The sequence below is a fragment of the Mus musculus genome, chromosome 12 (genome assembly GCF_000001635.26).
Source record: "Mus musculus strain C57BL/6J chromosome 12, GRCm38.p6 C57BL/6J".
In the NCBI taxonomy this organism is placed as follows: domain Eukaryota; kingdom Metazoa; phylum Chordata; class Mammalia; order Rodentia; family Muridae; genus Mus; species Mus musculus.
In genome coordinates, this window is record NC_000078.6 from 11,890,435 (window position 1) to 11,901,519 (window position 11,085).

The 11,085-nt window shown below is 38.9% G+C and overlaps 1 long non-coding RNA gene across 2 annotated transcripts in view; it reads left to right on the forward strand.

Moving 5' to 3' along the window:
• Gm34237 overlaps positions 1-7,289 on the forward strand; it is a 71,239-nt gene extending 63,950 nt beyond the window's left edge. For both annotated transcript variants that reach the window (XR_381251.3, XR_872477.2), the window contains one exon: positions 7,061-7,289. This is a non-coding gene — a long non-coding RNA (predicted gene, 34237). The remainder of the gene's footprint in view (positions 1-7,060) is intronic.
• Positions 7,290-11,085: the final 3,796 nt, after the last annotated feature.

Sequence of the window (11,085 nt, forward strand, 5' to 3'; positions counted from 1 at the left end):
CATTGTATAAATGTACCACATTTTCTGTAACCATTCCTCTGTTGAGGGATATCTGGGTTCTTTCCAGCTTCTGGCTATTATAAATAAGGCTGCTATGAACATAGTAGAACATGTGTCCTTATTACATGTTGGAGCATATTGTGAGTATATGACCAGGAGTGGTATTGCTGGATATGCCAGTAGTACTAGGTCCAATTTCTTGAGGAACTCCCCAACTGATTTCCAGAGTGGTAGTACTAGCTAGCAATCCCACCAGCAATGGAAGCAGTGTTCCTCTTACTCAACATCCATACCAGCATCTGCTATCATCTGAGTTTTTTATCTTAGCCATTGTGACTGGTGTGAGGTAGAATCTCAGGGTTGTTCTGATTTGCATTTCCCTGATGATTAACGATGTTGAACATTTCTTTTGGTGCTTCTCAGCCATTCTGTATTCCTCAGTTGAGAGTTCTTTGTTTAACTTGGTACCCATTTTAATAGGGTTATTTGCCTCTCTAGAGTCTAACTTCTTGAGTTCTTGGTATATATTGGATATTATCCCTCTATCAGATTTAGGATTGGTAAAGATCTTTTACCAATCTATTGGTTGCCTTTTTGTCTTTTTGACAGTGTCCTTTGCCCTACAGAAGCTTTGCAATTTTATGAGGTCCTATTTGTCGATTCTTGATCTTACAGCACAAGACATTGGTGTTCTGTTCAGGAATTTTTCCCCTGTGTTCATATGTTTGAGGTTCTTCACCACTTCCTCCTGTATAAATTTCAGTGTCTCTGGTTTTAAGTGTAAGTCCTTGATCCACTTAGACTTGAACTTTTCCCAAGAAGATAAGAATGGATGGATTCAAATTCTAAATGGTAACTCCCAGTTGAGCAGGCACCATTTGTTGAAAATGCTATCCTTTTTCCACTAGATCTTTTTAACTCCTTTGTCAAAGACCAAGTTACCATATGTGTGTGTGTGTGTTCATTTCCGGGTCTTCAATTCTACTTTATTGATTTCCCCATTTTTCACTGTACCACTACCATATAGTTTTTTTTTTAATCATAATTGCTCTGTAGTACAACTTGAGGTCACGGATGGTGATTCCACCAGAAGTTCTTTTATTGTTGAGAACAGCTTTCAGTATCCTGGGTTCTTCTGTTATTCCAGATGAATTTGAAAATTGCTCTTTCTGGCAAATGTAAGAATCTTACTAACAGAAACCAAGACCACTCGGCATCATCAGAACCCAGTACTCCCACCACAGCAAGTTCTGGATACCCCAACACACCTGAAAAGCAAGATTCAGATTTAAAATCATATCTCATGATGCTGGTAGAGAATTTCAAGATGGACATTAGTAACTCAATTAAAGAAATATAGGAGAACACTGCTAAACAGGTAGAAGTCCTTTAAGAGGAAGCACAAAAATCCCTTAAAGAATTGCAGGAAAACACTGCTAAATAGGTAGAAGTCCTTAAAGAGGAAACACAAAAATCCCTTAAAGAATTACAGGAAAACACAATCAAACAGGTGATGGAATTAAATAAAACCATCCAAGATCTAAAAATGGGAGTAGAAACAATAAAGAAAACCCAAAGGGAGACAGAAACTCTGGAGATAGAAATCCTAGGAAAGAAATCAGGAACCATAGATGCAAACATCAGCAACAGAATACAACAGGTAGAAGAGAGAATCTCAGGTGCAGAAGATTCCATAGGGAATATGGACACAATAATCAAAGAACATGCAAAATGCAAAAAGATCCTAAGTCAAAACATCCAGGAAATACAGGATAATAGGAGTAGATGAGAATGAAGATTTTCAACTTAAAGGGCCAGCAAATATCTTCAACAAAATTATAGAAGAAAACTTCCCTAACCTAAAGAAAGAGATGCCCATGAACATACAAGATGCCTACAGAACTCCAAATAGCCTGGACCAGAAAAGAAATTCCTCCCGACACACAATAATCAGAACAACAAATGCACTAAATAAAGAATAATATTAAAAGTAGTAAGGGAAAAGTGCATTGGTAATCTCTGGGGTTAGATGTTCTTGCCGTCTCTGGCCAGAACTTTTTCCTCCTGTGAGTCTGTAAGCCTGTGTCTGCACTCCTGGGAGACCAGTTCTCTCCTGGCAAGACTAGTGCACAGAGGGCTGTGCAACTGCCCCACCTCCTGGGTGCTGATATAGGTCTGTAGGATCCTTCCCAGCTGCTCTGCCACTTCTGTTCTTATGCTTGACTCCTGTTATCTGATTATCTCAAGTGTTCCATGCCCTTGCTATATCATATTGGAGCCTGTCCTTCCTCGAATACCAGTTGAGTCAGAACTCTTCACAGTCCAGCTTTCTCTATGATCCTATGATTCCGGGATACTGTGAATCACAGGTATGTCAGAGTTCCCAGAAGTCAAGCTTCCTCTGAGACCCTGAGATCCTGGTGTGACCAAGCTCCTGGGATCTTGGGATCTTAAGATCCTGGGCATGTTAGAACACCTGGAAGAAGTGCCTCCTCTGGGGGCCGTGGGGTTCTCCACTGAGACTGCAACCAAGGTAGACCACTGCTGACTGGAAGGACCTCAAACCACTGGTTGGGCAGGGTTCCTGCGTCCCTGAATCCTGCTCATCCCAGTCACTCTCTGTGGTGTTGGATCAGATGTTGTGTTCTACTCACCAGTCATCCTAAGATCTTGGGCATACTGGAGTGCCTGGGGAGTGGAGAGTCAGTCCTCTGTGGACCATGGGACTGTTGACCAAGTTTGCACCCAAGGTGGCCTGGTGCTGGTGGCCACTTCTTCACGTTTTGTGAGCAGTACAAAACATACATTTGAGTGTAACAGGTATCATGCTTTATACCAAATGGATACATCACCCCTGATGCTATATGTTGAAAGTCATTCCCCAGAATGACATTATATGGCACCGGATGCCAGTAAAGTGTATCTATAGGTGGAGAGTTTGATAGTTTACTGAGTTATGGAGGTGGAACCCACATAAATGGGGTTAGTATCCGTATTAAAGCCTTTCTTTCATGTAAGGTCACAGGAAAAGGGTGTCTTTTTGGGTTGTGAAGGGACCCTCACTAGACATGGAGTCTTTCAGATTCTAGAACAGTAAGAAATAAATTTCTAGGATCTACAAGTCATTTAGCCAGCCAACAGTTTTCTGTCATAGCAGTCTGAATTGACTATGGCAGATCCTAAGCTGGATTCTGTCCAGCTGGAATATTTATCCTACAAGCTAAAGAAGCATCAATTTTACTGATATGCTGAGCAGTAACAGGAGGTTGGCAGGCTTCTTTCTACAACTATGTCTATTGACTAAGTTATTTTTTTTTCTTTCTCATATTAAAGGTGAGCATTTAGGTAAGTGAGAAGCCTGTTGCATATACTAAAATCCATACAAAAATAAAAGGAAATGACTGAAACTCTGCCAAACATCCATTCCACAAATGGATTCTGTCAAATATCTCAGAAAATTTTATTTTCAAAATACATTCTGTTAGAAATTCTAGGGCTTTTTTTCTCTGTCAAAGTGAAACTATTTGGGTAATATGGTTAATTTGGGTTACTATTGCATCTATCATGAAGGAATGAGTTTAATGAAGTGTCTGCCAAGGCTAAGGAGTGTATGTGTCAGGCACTGGGATGTCACATGTGGAGCACCAAGTGAAGCTAAAGGTACTTTGTGTGTATTTTGAGTTGCTGCAGTACTTGACAGAAGCCTAATAGATAAACAGGATGTAATCTGATAGAACCAGGAAAGCTATAGTGAAAGCTGGGGAATGCCTTGCTTCCATGCATGCTTCTACCAGCACTTTCTCACTTTGATGACCAGTTTTCCATAGAGGCAGCAGCTTCATTTCTCTGAGCTTACACAGCATCTACTTCCAGAAACCAAACCACACCAGAGTCAGAACCTCTGGACATGACTCTACATATCTAGAAAATTACTGAACTCTGTCCAGATTGGGTTCAATATCTAGGCACAGGTACACCAAACTTAGTCATGGGGATGAGATTTTCTGTGTGACCAGACTGTACAGAGCCCACTTAAGTCCTAGGAGAAATAGGATCTTTGGTCATACCCTAAAAGAGAATATCATAAAAACTGTCCACATTCTCAATTTTGTATCACTGTAAGTATTAAACTAGGAGTGGAATTTTAAGTGTAATCACTACATAACAATGTTAAGGATGTGAGTTACTGTGTAGTAAAATCATACAATCTGATTTTCAGCAAGGACATAGAAAGAAAGTGGGAGACCCCACACTGGCAAAGAGGAAAATATGATTTCATTCATTCATGGATTCACATCTGATAAATCTTCAATAAAAGACAGATAGGAGTGCAGTCCATCTAACAGAGTCTCTGTTCCATGACTTTGAAATTGTATGGGAAGACACAGAAAACTAAAACATAAGTTATAGGTAGATATGTAAACAAACAAATAAATATATCTATACATATATATGTGTGTTTGTATAACACTGTGCATGACATGTATGCATAATTGTATATACATACAAACTAATTACTATTTATAATATATGTACATAATACATGGATATACAAATTCCTATTTAATGATTAAAATAATACATAAATAAATAAGAATAGTTAAAAAGAATTTTTCATTCTAAGTACAAAAATAATTTCATCGTGTGATGGTTAGTTTTAAGTTTGGATTGTCAACTGGACACAATCTAGTGTCATCTGGGAAAAGATTTATAGAGTCTCAGTGACAGATTGTCTAGATCATGCTGGCCTGTGGACATATCTGTGGAGAAAGGTTTACCTTGCTTATGCTAATTTATCTAATGCTCAGCCTACAGTGGGTGGCACCATTCCATGGACTTATGTCCTGGACTATATCAGATGAACAATGTGAGGTGTGTATAGACATACATGTATTTCATTCTCTCTCATTCTTCTCTGTGGATGTGACTAAATGAGGTTCCTGCCATCCTGGCTTCTCTGCAATGATGGAATGCAATCTGGAATTCTAAGACAAATAAATCCTTTCTTCCTTAGTGACTTTTGTCGAGCTATTTAGTCACGGCAACAGGAACCAAAAGTAAAGCATGCAAATACATCTTGTTCAGAAACATGGGTAACTAACCTAGAATATAATGAAAACTGGCTTTTATTTAACTGTTTGAAGTATACTTAAACTAAACCCAATGTTAAGAATAAGCAGCTTCTTTTATTCTTTGAAAGAAATGCCTGCCTTGTGTTATCTTCAAGCAATATCATTGAGATTACCTTTTGATGAGACTTTCTGGCAGAAATGACTAAATTAAGCTCCTGAATGATCATATCTGATATTACATGCACATTCATGGCCCTAAAGCTCCCTTAGAATGGTCTAGGCACACAAAGGGCCCATTCACTCAACATTGAACAAAGCTATTGCATACCGACTGAAATTATATGAGTTGTGATAATCTCACCTTCTCATCTGACCTGTGCCAGTAAGATAAATAGTTCCTGTAAATTTGCCCCAGGTCTGGCTTCTGAAATTTGTAACTATGTTTACACTCATATAGACCTTATCAGAGCTTGCCACAATTTCCCTGGGTGGGGGAAACCCTAGTATTGTGTCATTGTTGGTGTTGTTGTTTCCCTGTTGTTTGGTGAAGGCATTTAGTTATCATTGTTTGGTTATCAAGAGAAAGGTTTTGGAGAAACTTATAAGCTAAGTTTCAGCCAGGTTAGGTGCTGTTTTGGTTTAATCAACTTAATAATTTTCTTTCTTGTGTCCCTTTCTTCTTTTCCTCCTCACCCTTTCTTCCTTCTCCTGTCATTCCTCCCTTTCTTCCTCTAGTTCCTTTCTTTCTCTCTGGGCCTCACGCATACTAGTCAAGTGCTTTATCAAAAATCAATATTATTATCCATTTTTTCAATAAAGGTATTTATTCTCAAATTTTCAGTATGATTTTATAGTAGTTTCTCATATTGTCTGGGAGTTATGAACAAGTTCTGTGTGTATGAACAGTGGACATGCTTAGTTTGTAATATTTGTATTGGTGTTTTATACAAGGTTATATGGAGAGATTTGCTTTTACCTAATATTTGAAATGTTTCTTTTTATTTTCTCACAGTTATTTTTTCCTTATTTTATTTCACCTAACATCTGAAATGTTTCTTTTTTTCTTACTTTGTTATTTGAGAATATAATACATGCACATACTAAATTTTGATCAAATAGATCCCTTTTTTTCTCCCTTCCAATTTCTCCCCTGTTATTTTACCACTCTTTGTTTCCCACTTCATATGTTTAAAAACAAGCAAACAAATCAGAGTCCATTTACTCTGCATGAGCGCAGGCTAATCTACTCAGCATGGGTAGCATCTCAAGGGCTGCATCCCTGAGGAAAACTTACTCTCTTTTCCCAGAAGTCATCATTTACCAACAGCTCCTCAGCAGGTGGTAGAACATAAGTAGCCCCTCCCCAGTTCATGTGAGGCTCCTGGCTGGCTTGATCTTGTGCAGGTTTTCTGCTTGCAGCCATAGCTGTGATGAATTCATATGTGCTATGACACTGTAGGTCCAGCAAATAATGTTTTACTTCATATGTCCATTTCTTTTAGCTCTTACAAATTTTCCATCTCTCTTTTCTAAGAGAATCCTTGGGAATTGGTGGTACACCATATCTGTAATAATTAGAGTTTTATACTGTACATCTTATTCTCTGCCTGCTGACCACTAGTGGGTCTTTGTATTAGTTGCCCTCTACTGTTAAAAAAAAAAAAGGCTTGTTCAACAAAGATTGAGATAAATTAATCTGTGGCTACATAATAAGAAGAACTTAGGTGATAGTTTTTTACTATGTTTATTGTTCACAATGATATTATTAGGTTCTTTCTTTGTGACCTAGCTGGCCATGGATTCTGAGACTAGGTAACCATACCAGCCATGAATTCCATCTTGGAGAGCACTATTAATTAAAGCCAACCATAAAGTAGACGTTGACTGCTCTAATGTCCATGCCACTATTTAACAAGTGGCAGTGTATTGCCAGTCTAGTTGTCATTATAGTTTCAGAAATCACACCAGATGATTATTTTTCTTCCCAGGTGCCACGCGAAGCATCTTTTTAGCACCGTGAAAGCTATGTAGTAGAGACGAAGCTTCCAGCTCTGGTCCATCTTGATTCTTCCATGTCCTGTTTAAGTATTTATTTATCCTCATCTGCCTGGCATTCCTGAAGTCTCCTTACTACAGTAAAGCAAACAAATTAGCATTTTATAAAATATTTTCTAGAGGTAAGAGTTTTGTAACCCCAAAATAAATGTCCCTTTACCCTTATGCTTAAAAATATATTGAACATGCTATTAAAGCATTGCTCATATGTAAATTACATTGCCATATATAAAATAAAGTATGATTTTTAAATTAAAATAAGTTGTTATTAAATGTTTAAAAGAAAACATGGAAATAGAAGGCATTTTTTAAAAATGTTTTATTTATTTATATTCCAAATTTTGCTCCCTTCCTATTTTCCACTCCAGGAGTTATTCACCCTTTCCCCATCCCCTTTGTCTTTGAGAGGGTGCTCACCTACTCACCCCCATCACCCTCATGCTGCCCACAACTCCCTACCTTGAGACATCAAGTCTCTACAGAATTAGGTACATCCTTGCCCACTGAGGCTATACAAGGCAGTCCTCTGCTATATATGTGCCAAAGGTCACAGACAAGCTCCTATCTGCTCTTTGGTTGGTATCTTAGTCTCTGGAAGCTCTGAAGGGTCCATATTAGTCAATGCTGTTGGTCTTCCTATGGAGATACCATTCCCTTCAGCTCCTTCAATCCTTTCTATAACTCTTCCACAGGGGTCCCTGATCTCATTCCAATGGTTTGCTGTAAGTATCTTCATCTGTCTAAGTTAGCTTCTGGTAGAGCCTCTCAGAGGACAGCCATGCTGGGTTCCTCTCTTCTGCCATCCTCGTGGTTTAATTTATCTTGATTTCTAGCAGTTTCTGCCCTCTGACTGAAGATGAGTCTTTACAATGCAATAAGGGCCTTCAACTTTCACAGCATCCTCTAAGATAGTATTTGGATAATATGGTAGTTTTTAGGGTAGCCCCCACTCCAGTCATTCAAAACTCACATGAAGGTCAAGCTGAACATCTACTACATATGAGCAGGGAGGCCTAGGTTTTGTGGTGAGCTTTTTAATGTGTTTAGAAAGTGGAAAGAATCAGGTCTTTATCTTATACTCTGTTGAACTCATTCACGGGTGTACATGGATATCGTTTCCTTTGCTGCTGTCCTCAGTAAATGGACCATATGCACAACTGCAAACCACCCTTTCATTCGGTTTCCAGGACCACCTCCAATGAGTTCATCGTTTCCATTCTTACTGAAATGAAGTCCCTCCCTTCTACCATTTTTGTCTGGTGTTTTCTGGATTCATTCTTTCAGATCCTGTTTCTCTTCTGAGCACCATTCACTTCACTAGACATGGAAAACACACAGACGTCTCTTGTCATCAATCTCTGAGCCGTTCTCACATCATCTTTCCCAGATCTGCATTCCTCCTGTGTCCCCTAACTCAGAAAATGGCACCTACTGTCACTGACACAGCTCAGCTCTGAAATTTCATCCCCTATGACCTCTTCATACTCACCACAAATAGCCAACCAAGCCTCAAAATACCTTCCAAATGTCCTTGTGGTTCACTTTTAGCTACTATCTCTGGTCTGTAGAAAAGTGCTGGCAGTCTCATTTCACTGATTCCAGCCTTCTTTGCCCTCATATCCACCTCCCTGCACTGAAGCCAAGGCAACAACACAAATGCAGCGCTGATGCCAGTCTTCTGCTTAAATCCCATCAAAAGCGTTCAGGCATGCAGAGTTAACTCTGGGTTCCCTGGCATAGATTGTACAACCTTAATCTGGCTTCTGCTTGTATTTCCAACTTCATTTCCTGCTAGACCCTCTGCTTTCAGCCATAGTTATGCGACTTGAAAGAATACAAATCTCATTTGGTTTTATCTCATTCCCAACTCTTTAGTCCATAAGAGTTCCATTTTCGTCTAACACATTTGCAAAAGCAAAATAACAAGTGTGATCATCTGAAATGTAATCGGGTTCTACATATGATGTGCTTGTGCTTTTCTTTTCTCTGCTGTTCTTGATGCTGCTCAAAAATGTAATTCAGAGACTGGAAAATTAGCAGAGCTTAAACAAGTGAGCTATAGACTCAGAACCCAGCAAGTGCCAATGCATGTGTTCTTTTGTCTCATCTGGTTTCACACACATTCCCTGGCCAGTACATATCTGTGGTGATCATTCCCTATCAACTTGCTTACATAAATATTAGTGTTTAAGTTTATTTTATTTTATTTTGTCTATTCAGTCTCAATGTGTAGAATTTCTACTGAGTCCCAGACTTTTTCCTTCCAAGTCAGTACCTGATTAAATCTCTGAGATCCAGATCTGGCTTACAGATTCTCTCCTCTGTGCAATCAATTTCTCCTCCCATGTATCCTTTTCAAAGACAATTCACTTCATCTTCTCCAGCTTACACAGTATAGTATATATCCTCCTGATACTATTTGAAAAACTATAGCACCTTGGAGCTATGTGGTTTTATTCTCTTACACTTGTCTAAAGTCTATACAGGTTGTCAGAAGCTTGGTCACTGCTGTGATTTCAGAGTTTAGTCTTGTGTTAGGTAATTGCTCACTAAATCTTCATCAAATAAGTCAGCTATAGCTCCTTAGGGAAAATAATAGAACTTATTAGTCCCATTGTTTCCATTATTTATAAGGCCATTTATAGACTCTCAAAGCTTTAGAATATGAAACAATCTTTGAAATCACCAGAGAGTAGTTGTAAAAATCTCCCAGAAAAAAAATTTCTCAGTCAAGTTTGCATGGATAATTAGAAGGAACTTCTAGAAGATTCTATTAGAGTCCAGTCTTATTTTTAAAGCACAGATCTGATAATGAACTCTGAACCTGGTCACTGTCCTCTATGAGGGGTGTTCTCAAACTTAGACAAGAAATTCTCCAGGCCATTGCCAGCAGAATGCCCTCTGTGTCTGCTCCATTCCCACCAGGCCAATTTGCTGGAACTCAGGTTCTGTTAAGTGTCTTCCAATTTTTCAGATGTCAGCTGGTCACAGACACTACACTATTCCAACCATACATGTCACTGAAATTCTTCACTCACAAGCTTGGAGATAATGGTGATGATAATGGTGATTGTGGTGGTGGTGATAGTGGTAGTAGTGATGATGATTGTGATGGTGAAGGTGGTGGTGCTAGTAATAATGATGGTGGTAAGAGTCATAGTAGTTATGGTGGAGATAACAAGTCCTAGCATCAAATCGTCTTGCCTAGCCCTACTCCAAGAACAACTTCCTGTCTGTAGTCTAAATTTCCTCTGGCACACCTGCTCTTTCAGGAGTCAGCTTCTAGCAGCACATCTCAGGACTGACTTTGAAAGGATGGTGAGTTCAAGTTGGTACTGATGAAGAGACTCATTTCCTCCTCTTTCTTAGTAGTAAAATTGCTTCCAATTTTCTATGCAAGAGGCAACACTGTTTTTTGAATACATAGATCAGATGTAAAAGTAGGCGAGATATGTGTTTAAATGTCAGTATCTAGCATTGAGAAAGTCTGTGTATTTCTTCTTTCCCCCTATTTCAGGGTATAGTAGGTAATTACTAGGGCTCTCCCTTGTCTCTAAATGTTGTCAAATCACTATCTAAATGTGTATGTTTATACCCAGAGACCTGGGCTATTATCAACTTTGGTCAGATAAGCTTCTTTTTGTAGGTAAAAGTCAATGAAGGTAACCAACCAATCAATGTGTTGAAAATAAGAAATCATCTGTGTTTGGTCTCAAATGGGACATCTTTACCAACTATCTCTCTTACTAGGGCTCAAGAAATATCATAGAAGAGGTAGAAATAGCATAAGAGCCCAAAGATGGATAAGAACACTGCGTTTATGATTCTTCTTGTTATGATAGGGCGGCTGCGCCATGCACTCACAATAGCTGTTTGTATCTACACAAGACTAGCCTGCCAAGAGATACTCTTCAGCTCCCAGTTTTCAGTGGGAATTTATTGGCAGCAGATAGCTGCT